This window comes from Scomber japonicus, chromosome 8, assembly GCF_027409825.1.
Source record: "Scomber japonicus isolate fScoJap1 chromosome 8, fScoJap1.pri, whole genome shotgun sequence".
Lineage (NCBI taxonomy): Eukaryota > Metazoa > Chordata > Actinopteri > Scombriformes > Scombridae > Scomber > Scomber japonicus.
In genome coordinates this window covers 6747620-6762626 of record NC_070585.1, presented here as the reverse complement: position 1 = coordinate 6762626, position 15007 = coordinate 6747620, and positions in this window count along the sequence as shown.

The following is a 15007-nucleotide window of genomic DNA, read 5'->3' as shown; positions in this document are numbered from 1 at the left end:
TAATATATACTGTATAAGTGTTGGAGTCAAAAGTGGAGGAGGTCATGATGGACAGTTGGGGTTAGGGTTAGGGTCGTCTACTTACACCTAACTAAACCTCACCCAAAGAGGTGGCTGGTCAGAAAAGTTAGATACATCATTTTCATCCCATTTTTACACTTAAATCTTGCTATTCAGGATGTCAGATCAGGAAATGTTCATATTGGTCTTCTTGAAGGGCGATGATATGAAACTCACCTTGTTTGGAGGACTTGTCGTCTCTAATGATTCAGCTCTGTGGTAGCAGAAAGGCTTGGTTTGGCCCTGCCTGTAACAGACATAGCACACAACAAGACTGTGCTATACCTCACTGACCACGTCTGTGAGGGGGGCAACACAAATCCAAATCCCACTCATGCTTGTTGCCAGAATTGAATCACACAGTTTGATGGCTACTGATACACCCCTTACTGTGCATGTCCTCCCACTCCAGTTCACAGTGAGTCACCCAAACACCAAACAGGCGAGAGAAGTTTTGTAAATTGAACAACAAAAAATAAAAACACTTGTCTGGCTGAAAAACACCATCATATGCCATGAGCTGTCATGAAAATAGAGTCTTGGACAAGTCCTAACTTCTACCGGACAACTCCCAAGTGTAAAACTGAAGGTCATTGCATGCTCAGCAAACACTCCCAACTAAATAAAAGCTTTTATTTTTATTTATATAAAAAAGCACAATCTGTTTTAGGAGTGTGATATCAGGGTGAAACTCATTTCCTCAGTGTTGCCCCCTTATAGTGTTTTGGTTTGGCGCCCGGCCAAGAAGTCCACGGGGACAACAAGGTGAACGGCTTGGCCTGCTGACTACCTTTAGTTCCTTATTTCTTTATTTCCCAGATTGTTTCTCTAATATCCGCGGGGGGGTTCAGGGTTATGGCCCAGTGCAGCGGTTGCCAATCTTTTCAGAGGAGCGGCTCACTTCCTGCAAGCACAAGAAGTCTGCAGCTCTAGTTATTGAAAATGTCACAGAACACCTTCTATATCAAAAAGGGTAATAAAAAAACACCCTCCCAAATTCATTACCTAGAGGAGACAAAGTTCATCAAATGTTAACAAATTGTTTAAGTGATATTTTTCCTTCATTTGCATGACATTTAAGTCAACGATACCCATTTGAAACAAAGTAGGTCTCTTTTTTATTAGAAAGCATCAAATCCCGGTTGAAAACTTGGTATCTTCATTTACATTTGACAGCAGAGAGTCTTTGGAGGCTTGGACTCTAAGGGAGGTTAAACAAAAGGCACTTAGTTCTTGGCTCTTTTATGTATTTAGGGATTTTTTTTCTATTAATCCATGCACTCAAGAGAAAACAGGTAAACAATCAGGGAGCAGTAGAAAATGCCTTGGGACTTTTGATATTGCAGAGATAATTGAAATCCTGCTATCAATTCCAGCAGCAATTATTTTCTGCAATGCTTTTAATACCTATGAGTAGGTTTCTTCTTTGTTTTTCATGCTTATTTTGATGTTACACACACTGATTTGCCTCATTTTCCATTTTGAGCCCACGAAAAAGGCAATATTATCGCTTTGCTCCATTACCCTCAGATGTTATGCATGACTCATTAACTTGCATGCAAACAGAGCTGAGCTGAAGAGTTAATACATATATGAGGCTCTGACTTCTGTCCGCAGTAACACTGTATTGATCTCATGCAGAAAGACTAGAATCCCTCCGGTGTAACCTCAGCGTCTGATCTGGATTAAGGGAATTGTAATGTTGCCCTGTATTTCCATGTGCTCCCTTTGAAGGGATTCTAGCTGTTGAAAGTGTGCAAAAAAGGCATTACCTCAAATCCATAGCGCAGTTAGAATCTATTAAACACAACTGCTTACTTGCTGAAATAGTAATACAGTTGTAAAGTAAGGTTAAAATATTCCAACTAAAGCAAATCTTGCAAAATCATATTCCTCTCCTTTTAAATGGCCTTTGAAGTAGCAGCCACATATTTGTAATGTTCTTCATTTGATGTTCAAACTTGGTCCTTGCTTCTTGATTTCTATAAATGTTCATGACTTCTTACAATTTTGATGTCACATATGGATTTGGGAGAACTGGATTTCTTTAGTTCCCTGTTTTATCAAGGTTCAACTCTCTTATAGTCTTTTGTCCATTAAAATAAAGTTGTTTGGAAGATACCTTAAAAAGCAGGTGGCAGTAAACCCTTCTACTCCTCAGCCTACAATAAATGTTATATCCCCCACTTTGGTTAAGCATTGCAATTTATTTTAAATTCTGTTTTTGTTGACAATCAGCATCCACACTCCTTCTAGCTCCGGATTTGGTCTCCCCCAACCCCTTCACTAGCTTGCTGCTGTAATTGGGCTAATTTGGTTCTGGGTAGGTAGCATTTAGTGATATTAAACTGCTGTCTGCTGGTGAGAGTGGAAAGGGTGAAACAATATAGTGAGGTTGTAGCTTGTAGAATCAAACAATGAGCTGAAAGGCAGTAAACCAGGGACATTGGTGACAATCAAATGAAGATGCAATACTAACCTTAAAACAAAACTAAAGCAAAGCTGTGTGGAACTGCAGAGCTTGTTAATATTTATTGTAAGTCTGTAACTATGAGCAGCATCTTTCAATTAACTTAGTCATTGACCCTTTGTTAATTAAAAATATGTTTATTAGTGCAGCTTTAAACATGCAATCAGTTTAGATTGAGATGGGGGATTCTGAATAAAGATGCTAAGCCACAAAATATCAGATCATTTTGTTCAGAGTTGTGTAAATAGAGTAATATCTACTGTCTTAGCTTCTATTCAAACCTCAAAAACAAACACTTCTATTATTTTGCTATTTTACTTCTTTTTCAAACAGCCATTAGCTAATCTGATTTCTACCCACAAGTTTTGGCAAGTTCCCACCAATTGGACACATTTTTGTCACCATTGGAACATTACCTGCTCCAAAGAACAAAGTGGGTGGTTGATAGCCGGAGCACAGCCAGGTAAAGTTGGCTGACTAGCAGGATGTGTTGATGATTAGTGCTTCCCTACTACGGCTTTACTATCAGGCCTTATGTCACATTTTAGGAAGAAAATGAGCAACAAAGAATAATTGAAATCACTCACAATGCTATACTGGAGGATGTAGGAAGAGCACACAGTGTTGTACATGTATGTATTTTATGTTAATGATTTGCACCTTTTCACTCACTTCTGGAGTTTCCAGCTGTCTTCCAGTCTTACTATGTTCAGCTGTTCTGCTGCTTTCATGTGCGTAAAGAACACCAACATTAGCTAGAATTCTTGCAACCTAGCTAGCTAATTATTTGTTATTAATAATGACTCTACTGAATGAATAACATTAGTCATTTAACATGGAGAAACAACTCTGTAAGTTGGTGACATGAAGGTTTAAAATACTATAAATGGTCCCAATAGTACTGTATCCAGGTATCTAGGCTGTAGAAGGTTCATAGATATGTCTACATCAAACCATCTATGGGAGATGGGAGTATGAGTGAAGGTCCACCGGCAGGCAGTCAAAGACCTCTCAAAGACCCCTGACATGGGAACCAATGGCTGTGGATTAATAGAAAGGACTTCACCTGGGCCCCCAAGTGAGTAGATGGCATCTAGGGAAAACGCCAAGGAAGCAAGGCGCCCACTTGACAACCCAGAGGATGCCATCACTCACTTGACCATTCCACATACAGTAGTCCTGGCAGCATGCCTCAAGTGTGCAACTAAGGGATAATAACTCCCAAGTCAGAAGATGGTCTTCTAAGGGGCGACTGTGGCTCAGGAGGTAGAGTGGAGGAAGATTGGCGGTTCGATTCCTGGCTCCTGGTGTATGAATGAGAATGAATGGTTAAATTCCCCCTGATGAGCAGGTTGGCACCCTGCGTGGTAGCCCCTGCCATCAGTGTATGAATGTGTGTGAATGGGTGAATGACATGTAATGTAAAGCGCTTTCAGTGGTTGTAAAGACTAGAAAGGCGTTATATAAGTACAGTCCATTTACCATTTACCATCTTCTCTTCTACTTCTACATAAGGATTGGTTCACTTAAACCAGCTTCTTGTAGTCTTAGGTCTTCCGAATTGAGTGGAACGTGACTGAAGATAAAAGAATAAAAGTTGAATCTTTTCCTGATCTTTGTTACGACTTTAGTCCACAACTTCAAGTCCTCTTTCATGACTTTTGTGTGTAAGTTAGATAATTAAGTATCTCTGCATTTTACTGTAAGTATGTTATTATTAATATTTGCTTGGATCACTTCCACTTTCCATTCTGCATGACAGTTCTGTATTGTATTGTTTCTAATTTCTTTTATCATTACATGTTATTATGTAATGTAAAGACACTAACAGGTCATCAGACAAAGACTTTGAATACAGATAATTACTTTTATTACTTGTATTTTAAGTGATTTTCTGTCACAACTGAAAAAGTATTAAAGGCAACCAAAATTAGCCTCGACCCTGTCTTAGTCAAGAAATACTGTACAGTCTGAGTCTTCAATATGCATTATGTCCACTCCATCAGATTGCTTTGTGCTGAAGAGACCATTCGTGTTTACCGCCCTAATGTGATGAAGCCATTATAAGAGACTCTCTGGGGGTGGGGGTGAGAGGGGGTGTGAGGGGGAGTGGTGGTGTTGTCCATCAAAGAAGTGAAAGGTTGTCATATCATTACGGTGGTTAAAAAGATTAACCCTTCTTGTCACTGCAGGTTCCTAAGGACAAAATCAATTTTAGTAAGTTGCAGTTTAAGTAAAATAAGTATATGCAATATGCAAAAAAAAAAAAAAAAAGATTCCTTAGTTTTACTTTGTATTTGAGAAGGTTTAAGCTATACAAAATGTCACCTCAGAGATAAGAAATGCTACATATGGATGAGATGAGTCCATCATATTCTGAGCCAAATACCACATGACAGCAGATGGACAGTCTTACCCACAAAATACCCACCACAGTCATACTGATTTGCCCCTTTGACTTTCTCCACTATATTTGTTGTCAAAATCAAAGTAACTTTGACCCAACCTTAACCCATTTTTACAATATTGATATCTTGTGATGGGCTCAAAGGTCAGGGAAATCACTTTGCTTGCCACTATTAACCTAGGTTGTGATGAAGTGATATTGTTGTCAGACCATAGAGACCCTAGAAAAGGTTGTGGATATACAGACGGGTGACAAATTGAGGTAAAAACCTAAATAAATGAGTGAACTGAGCACTTATTATTAACCACTACATTAGATATCCACAATGAGGGGATATGTTTTGGAAGTATGCTTCATCCCTGGTGGTCCAACACCTTACTAAGACTCTTTGCCTTCCCTTTAATTTGGCACCCAAAGAAGACCTTGTTTAATGAGGTATTACTATGTATTATAATTGGTGGATCTTTCTAACTGCTTTCCCTATGTGCACACTTGTCATAGCAGAAAAAAGCACAGGTGTTACTAATTACAATAATGACAGTTTTGCTCCATATAAGTGTGCCAGTAAGCAATGGCAGTGAGCCACCATGCATAATGTGTGCACAGGGATCATGGTGTTATTAATTATACCTGTGCTTTACCTGCTATGCCATTTCAGCCACGATAAAAGGTTTATTGACAGCGGCTTATCTTTTGCATCTTTTTTTTTCTCCTCCTTTATTTTGTTTTGTCATAAGCTGAATTTCCAGCTGGCTTCACAGTAAAAGAAGAGTATTTAAATAAGCTGAAGAAAGTTAGCAGCACAGACAGGAAAAGTACACCAGCAGCTTTGACTCCTTGCATTATTGATGTGTGTGTCTGAATGCTTAATACATTTGCAGTCGTACACATGTGACTGTGTGTGTACATGTGTTTCCCCATGTCTGTGTGTGTGTGTTTGTGTGTGTGTTAACCTCCTAGCCCCCAGCATGGTGCTGTATGTTCCAGCACTGTGGTCACAGAGCACAGACCCAACAGCTCCGGTCCTTTCCTATGTAAACCTGTCAGTCAGCGGATTCCCACAGTCCCTCCTCTATAATACAAGTTCAGCCCCAAACCTCACCACTCACAACTCTGACTCCCATGAGCATCCAGCACATAGCCCATTTTTCTCCTCAGTATATTTCTTTGGATTGCAAATGAAAAGTTAACTCATTCATGTGTGCAGACGTAGAAGACAGGAGTGTAGATTTGTCTTTTTTGTGTATTATTCAAATAGATCTTTGCCTGAGAGTAGAAACCAATTTAACAAGTTTGTTTAATTGTGCTGCCATGGTCCTACTGTATAAGCATCAGTAGTAATTATCAATCCACTGCTCAGGGTAAACTGTAAGCTATATGCATGCAGTTCCAAACCCCAGCACTGGGTTTGTTTCTGTATTAAACCTTTCAGTCAGTGGATTCCCTCAGCCCCCCCGGCCGTCTAACAAACTGAAGGAAAAATTCTGCTAATAAACCTCAGAACTGAAACTCTCATGAGCACCTAGCTCAGCCTCTTACTCCTTCCCTATTTCTTCGTATTGTACACAGTAATTTCAATTAATAAAAAAAAGGCACACACTGTAGTACATTTAGTAATTGTTGTTACAAAGCAAACAGACATCTTAGGTCAGAATTTCTCTTGCTTTTTCAATTTTGAAATTGAGTTAGGGTTAGTCTCAAAATATAAATTTTTTGTCATTCTAGTGTAGTAACACTGTAATTTACTCTGAATTTATATTCTCTATATTATATTCAGTTAGACAAGCTAACAGTCTGTGGGCTGTTATTTCTTGAAGCTAAAGACACAGTTAGCTTAGCTTAGCTTAAAGACTTGAAACACGAGGAAGGCTCTGTCTTCCTAATATCATCTCTATAGCTAATCAATTATTAATTGACATTTTATAATGTGTTTTTTTTTAATACATAGCAAAATTGACGTGTATACTACACAAACAAGACAAAATGGCAAATCCCGTCATGTTTATTGGAGCCAGGCTAGCTGTTCCCATTCTTTACGCCAGTGTTTCTCAACCGGTGGGGGGGGCGCGAACACTCTCCGGGGGGGGCGTGAGCGGGCGCGAGTAGGCAACAGGATGGAGGGAAAAATCATAAAAATAAAAAAAAATCATTAAAAACAAATCGCGAAAATCCCCGCATCAGTCGAGGGAACTGCGACATGTTCCCCAGCCTTGCAGACTTTATCACTGATGCAGGCACGTCACACGATTTCACCTCTTTATTTCAGTCAGCGTCTGAGCACCTGTCTGCAATGAGACAACAATTTGCGACGTATTTCAAAGAGGATTATCGCTCTTTCGCGTGGGTTCGAGATCCATTTGTGTGCACAGCAAACGAGCTGTCAATTGACATGCAGGAACAGCTTATTGAGCTGAAGAGTGACAGTAGGCTGAAGGAACGTTTCACCTCCTGCCCTCTTTCGTCATTCTGGGCAGCATGCAGGAATACCCTCAACTCTGTGACGTCGCATTGAAGATTCTCCTCCCTTTCGCGTCGACATATTTGTGTGAGGCAGGCTTCTCGAAAATGACTGCACTCAAAACGAAATACCGGAATCGTGCACAAATTGAGGATGATTTGAGTCTATGTTTATCAGACATTGCACCAAGAATTGAGGATCTTTGCAAGGCAAAGCAGGCTCAGGTCTCACATTAACATCGCCTACCTCCCGGTTATAACAATAGCCTAGTAATGATAATAGGCCTATGATAATAATAATAATAATAATAATAATAATAATAATAGTAATACTACTACTACTAATAATAATAATAATGATAATAATAACAGCAAAGCATGTAACTATAATTATATAGCTAGCCTAGTAATGATAATAGGGATATCACTACTCATAATAATAATAATAATAATAATAATAATAATGCCTGCAAGCTCACATTAGAAGTCTGGTGCTACTGCCAGTTATAACAATAGCCTAGTAATGATGATAGGCCTACCTGATGATTATAATAATAATAATAATAATAATAATAATAATAATAATAAAAATAATAATAATAATAGGCTAATAATAATAATAATAGTGTGGGCCTAAAAATAACAAATCTATTATTTTATATATCTATCTATCTATCTATCTATCTATCTATCTATCTATCTATGCAAGGTGGTGTAGTGGGGTTGGGGCCGCGAGGGAGGGTGACACCGGGAGGAGGGGGGGCCCCAACTGCAATGAACCAGCTTTGGGGGGGCCCAGCTTGCAAAAGGTTGAGAACCCCTGCTTTACGCCAAGCTAAGATAAGCTAAGCTACGCTATAAGTCTTGGCTGTAGGTTGATATTTGAAAGATATATATCCGATTGGTATTACTTAGGGCTTTCAATGACTCAGGTTATTCACAATCAACTTAGAGTCACACTTCAGACGAATACATCAACTTGACTGCATTGGTCTGAAGTGTGACTCATCTATATTTATGTATTTTGTTCTTATAGGTCTCCATACTACACAATTCTGGGACTTTTCAACTGATGCATTGACTCATCTCTGTGACATTTAGGGGCAGCCATGAAATCAGTTAACTTTCAACAAGATAGTGAATTTCCCTAAATTTCAAACTATGATCTGTCATGTTAAATTATATGCAAAGCTGAAACCTTTTGGTGTGTTGTCAGCTTACCCTGGAAAACAATTGGCTCCCTATTAACAAAACAAGCAGCGACCCAAAAGTTATTTGGTGTTTTTTTATTTTAATAGAAGCCTTAAATGGTTAGTTGTCTCACAATTGTATACACACATATCTGATAAAAACTAAATAACATAATAACTGGCTCCTACAAGAAAAGAAAAAAGCCCTTAAGAACATCTTTCTAATGTTGTGTAGTGTTTTCTTTGTAGATGCATTAGGAAAGGAGGAATATTTGCACTGCTTTTGTAAGTAGACCTGTCAATTAATCAGTTGGTGCATGCTGTGATGACTTCTTTGTCGAGATTATGCAAGCAGTTACCGGAGGGGGGAGGAGATTGTGAAAGAAAACACTTGTGAATTAGTGGAATCCACCTTTCTAGCCTTGCAGCCCGGCTCATCTCTTGCATTGTATCAAGAGGAGCAAACTGGATGTTTTCGTGTAAATGACTGAGTTATCTGCGTCTTCTCTGCAGATGATGTAACACTTGTAAGTGTGACCACGCTTGTTCTGCTCTCTTGTGGTAATCACCTCCTCCCCTTTCTCTCTCTCTCTCTCCCTCTCTCTCTTTTAAACGGCTGCCAAGCACCGCTGCTGCATCTTTGAAAGTGAGGGAAGTCAGAGAACAGTCAAAACAGATGGTGGAAACACACTTGAATGTCAGATTTTCTTCTCTGCAGTGTGTGATCCTTTCTTCAGAAAGTTAGTTGAAGAGTTATTTCTGGGTAGACTGTAGGGTGATATCAGTAAATTATTACAAGGAGCCATTTATGATCGACTTAATGAGAGGGTAATTGCATGCACATTACTTTAATACACAAGCAATTAGGGAGTCTAAATAAGCCTTGGCTTGGATCTTATTTATCATTCTCAGCCAAGAGAAGGCAAACTATAACCCCAGGTGTGTTTCTACTCAGTCTGACATGGCATCAGTATATGCACCAACCTCTTCCTCTCTTCCCATAATCCTCAAAACACCCATATTCCCTAACTTTCCCCCTCTCCTTCTGTCTTTCCTTTCTCTAATTTATTCTTTATCCTGGGGTCCACTCCGGCAACAAGTGTGTGTTTGAGTGCATTTCAGATTTCAGGGTAATTACAGAATAATAATTCCACTGGAGCACTGGAAGGAAACAATGATCAAAGTCCTAAATTCAAAGGGAACAACAGGATCTTTTGTGCAGACAGTAGTAATGATGGGGTTTTCGGGGGGTTTTGAGTGACAGGAAGCAGTTTTCTGGCAGTCATGGTTTCTTACCACAAAGAAACTCTATTCTGAAATCCCAAAATAATAGTCGTTATATCACTGCTGTTGCTGAATGAATTTGTTTGTTGAATTGCAGGAATATTTGTTTCAGTGATTTTTTGCCTTTCTTTTGTATTTAGTTTCAAATTAATCATAAAATATAAGAATTACAAAAACATTGGTTCTTAGTTCTTGCAGCTGCAGGCATATTGCACAAACAGACACACACACAAACACACATACACAAACATATGCAGAGACAAACCACGAATCATCCCAGTCATGAGACGGCTAGATTTGTTCTAGTTTCTGTCAGAACAAGAAATGTATTTTTCTCGCTGTAAACAGTGTGTGGTGACTCAGTTTTTGTTTTTACATGGATTCATAACCCAAAATACAGGTCACATAAATCAGCCCTTGTCCTCTTTGAGCCCCGAGGCACAAATATTGTCCACAGTGGGACTCATACTTCTCTTTAATGTCATCCTCTCGCTCTCTGACGAATCATCTTCTCTTCCTTTCATTGGTTCCAATTCCAGTATATATTTTTTGTCCTTTACCTTCTCATATCCTTTTTTCTGATTTATGTTGTACCTTGTACAAAAATTTCCTATAAAATGTTCTCCTTTCTTCACCTCCTGTACCCACCTACCATATGTTTAACCCAGAAAACATGTTGGCATCTGATGATTCTGCAAAACCTGAGATTATGTGCAAAGATGATTTTGTTGTTTGTTTTTTGCTGTGGGGGTAAGTTAAATACCAATATTCCAATCTTCCCCCCTTCAAAAGCACCATGAGGTAGCACATTGCAATATGGCTAAACAAACAGCTCCATCAGAGGAAGGTCATATCATGGAAATGTACAATTCAATGATGTGGAGCAAGTATACTTGTTTGCAAGATTTAGAGTTAACACGACCACCTTTACATAACAGAACAAACACCTCCATGTGCTTAAAGTAGCTTAGGAAGATGTTGTCAATGTACTAAATTCAAGCCTTCCGTGCTCCTCTAGTTTTGGCATCTACTGACCAGTGTAGGAAGTGGATCAATCACACAAAAGGCCAAAAAAAACCTTGGCCTCTTTCTGGCTTCAATCAATGCCCACTAGCTGTGGACAATCCTCCATAAACCTGCTTACTTCCTCAGAAGATATATTTATCTACTGATCTACAATCACCACACACAGCAAGTTAGATGATGCATTGGTAGGTAACTAGCAAGGTAACCTCACTTCCTAGAGATTTTTTATACACTATGATTACATTTCTCAACCCAATTATGTTGTGTTGAGAAATGTAATCCCTGTTTGGACGGCAATGTGTTTTCCCAGTCAATTAATTACATATATGTACCTTGCAGAAGCCTTAGGTAGGAGATTGGGTTAGATGGTCATACAAAAAGGGTTCATGGGTTCATGCGGTGTATCAACTGTAGTTAGGTTTGGGTAACAAAAGCACTTTGGTTAAGGTGAGGGAAAGTGTGTGAGAATTTCTCTGTATTACACCAAGACCATGATCTTTTTCTAACCTTAACCAAGTAACCATAAAATAAGTTCATCTCAAATGAAGTAGTTGCTACAAACTGACATATTGCAAGCAACATTTGACTGACACAGACAGATTTTCAGTCAGAAGAAAGGAAGAGTTGGAGTCTCCTTTCACCATCAGATTTCTTGATGTAGCAGCGTCCCCGGGCCCCGGCTAGGGACCAGTGTGGAACATGGCCTAGAGGGATGGAGGTGCAGTTGGCTGATCACGTCTTCACACCATGTGAGTTTAGAGCAGTTATTTCAAACCCTGCAGCAATTTCACCTTTGCCCCAAAGTTTCACCACAGCCGACGGGCATGAAAGCATTATGGGAAAGTCTCCTTTAAGGCAATAGAATCCTACAGTACATTCACATTACATCATGTGTGATAGAAGCAGCCAAGCTCAACAGTCAGCTAGGTTTACTTTGATGGATGATAGTTCATCTTCTTATACAGCTTTATAATGTTGAAGAATAAGGCTTATGTTTGTTTTCCAGCATAATGACTCAGACCAAGAGGCTGTGTAGAGTGTGGAACCTCATTAGTGATACAAGTCAACTGTGCACCTTTGTTTACAGTCAGAATGTGGAGCACTCAGAATATACTAATGCTGTATGCTCATTATTTCAGCAAAATTGACAGATTATGGCTTGATTAAAAACAATTACTCATTTGCTGATTTACACTCAGGCATAACACACAAGTGACAGTATTTTAATCCAAAATTATACTTTGCCAAAAAGGCCAAATTGGTCTTCGACTGGTGTTTTTTGTTACACTGGTCAGAAACATTGGTAACAACATAAACCCCAATCTAATCAATGGTGTAAACAGGAAGAGACTATATAACTGACAAAAACAACAAACAAACAAAACAGTATTTAATTGCAAAGCCGTTGCAGGTGTAAATGTAGGCATGGCAGTTGTATTTATCTAAAAGAAATCTAAAAGAAATAGTGACATTTTGTCATGTTTCACAGTTAGTTTCAGTTATTTGGTTTTTGGTTAATGGGAAGAAGCCACTTATGCTAACCTAGCCATATAGTATTTAGTAATTTTGTGTAATTTTAGCCTCAATATTTGTAATTTAAGGAAAATTTAAATGGTTCATTCTATCTTTGCAAGCTAATGATAGCTTTGTCATTTTCTTCAGTTAGCTATGTACTGTTGGTTGGAATGTGAACATTTTTAGTAACAACTAGTCTCTGTCACAATTACCTTGTTTGGTGCAACCCCTTTTTAACCCCAAAAAAATGATGTGTAAATCTCCAATTAGCTAACACTTGGGCTATAACAAAGTTACGTTTGAGCGTAAGAAAAGCCAGTGCAACTGGTTCTATAGGGTAATGTCCAATGATTTTGAAAGATGATAGTCTGGCTTTTCATGTATAGTGCCATCATCAGGTCAAAATGGAAATAAATCATCTGGGTTTTGATTGAACCCAGACTAACCCAGACTGAGCACTTGCAAAGTTCAGTCATATGTACTATGATGTCTGCAAAGGGATAATATTTCAGCAACAGAGAGGTGAATAATTGAAGACAATCAGATCACAAGTTGATTCTTGATTTGGATTATTTATTCATGCATCAAGGGCAAAACACTGACTAGATAGTCAGGCTTTCTCTATTAACAGAGGGGAGTTCACCCTTATAAAGACCTGAGTATGTAGACAATGTGTTTACGTGTGTCTCAATGTAAACATATAGTGACTTTGTCCACATTGTTTGTCTCCAACAGATGTGAAGATCCTACTAAGATCATCATAAGACCTTTGACCTCAACCTAACCCTAACAATGATAGTAACCTAACCCTAACAATGATAGTAACCTAACCCAAACCCTAACAATGATAGTAACCTAACCCTAACAATGATAGTAACCTAACCCAAACCCTAACAATGATAGTAACCTAACCCTAACCCTAACAATGATAGTAACCTAACCCAAACCCTAACAATGATAGTAACCTAACCCTAACCCTAACAATGATAGTAACCTAACCCTAACCCTAACAATGATAGTAACCTAACCCTAACCCTAACAATGATAGTAACCTAACCCAAACCCTAACAATGATAGTAACCTAACCCTAACCCTAACAATGATAGTAACCTAACCCTAACCCTAACAATGATAGTAACCTAACCCTAACCCTAACAATGATAGTAACCTAACCCAAACCCTAACAATGATAGTAACCTAACCCTAACCCTAACAATGATAGTAACCTAACCCTAACCCTAACAATGATAGTAACCTAACCCTAACCCTAACAATGATAGTTAGGTTTCAATAGATCCATTGACAGGATAGTGAATAGTAGCTGGAACACTCAGAGGAAACACACCAAAAATAAGGAACTGCCTAAAATGCACTACAATATGTAACTGGACATTAATTGAAATTCATGACCATGCAACTCCTTTCAAATCTTTTCCGAACAGTTCTTATGTTCACTGATATTTTCCCTATATATGCATTGCTAAATACTCCTACATTATTTTCACTTCATTTAATCATTAAATACTCAACTGAGGACTGTCACGTTGTAGACATAATTATAAACAAATACAAATCATAGAGCATATAAGGTTGTGGATATTCGGTTTGTATGTTATTCTTCACTACATCCATCAAGTTGTACAACAAAACTGAGAAAAATCAAATATTATCAAAAGTAAATATTGTACATACCATAAATTATGATTATTGTATCATTGCGATCATGTTAGAATGCTAATGTTATGCTTTTCACACAAACACCATATGTGCATGAGAATAGCCCCACAGAGCTGCTGCTCAGCTCACCCTGGCTTATTATATTAGTGTTGAAAGCATGTAGAAGAACATGCCATGTGTTTGAATAAGCCATGAAGCATGTGTCTGAGAAGCCTCTCTCACTCTTTGTCTTTGTCCATCTGTATATCTGTCTCTCTGTTTCTTCCATGATCCTCCTCCTGTCTGTCACCTCTTTGTTCTATCTTTCTGTCCTCCTCTTGCTCTGTCCATTTTTTTCTTGTTTCTCTGTCTCCTTATCTCTCCCTCCCATCTTGCCATTTCCTATCTCTCCCTTCTGACTTCAGATGAGTTCATTGCCTCCCCGAGAGATTTACCATCCCCAGCTCTCTGTGATTGAACTGCGAACTCTAAGAACTTCAGTGTTAAAATTCAATTTGTTCTGACCTGAGCAAGGGGCGTGTACGCCATCATTGTATCATTATATTAGAGAAACGGGATGGCGCCAACACAGCAGAAGAGACAGATCGGATCCTGAACGTAATCATCCTAATGCCCCCCAGCAGAGAGCGGAGACTATCAGACAGGATATGGGGTTATGGTAATAGGGTGGAAGGCTGATTGAGATTTCAGTAAATTAATTAGGCCCCGAGAGAGGGCTGGGCTGAGGAGGTGCTTTGGATTGAGCGCTCTGAGAGAGGCTGGCAGGTGGGCTGGAAGCAGAGGGTGAGGATTGGGTCGGCACATGAGCGGAAAAGACAGAGAAAGTGGAAAAAGATGAACAGATTAGAGGGGAAAACAGGGAATTTGGGCATGGTGAGGGGTGAATGTGGGTATGAGGGCGCATCTGTGTACAAGAAAAGG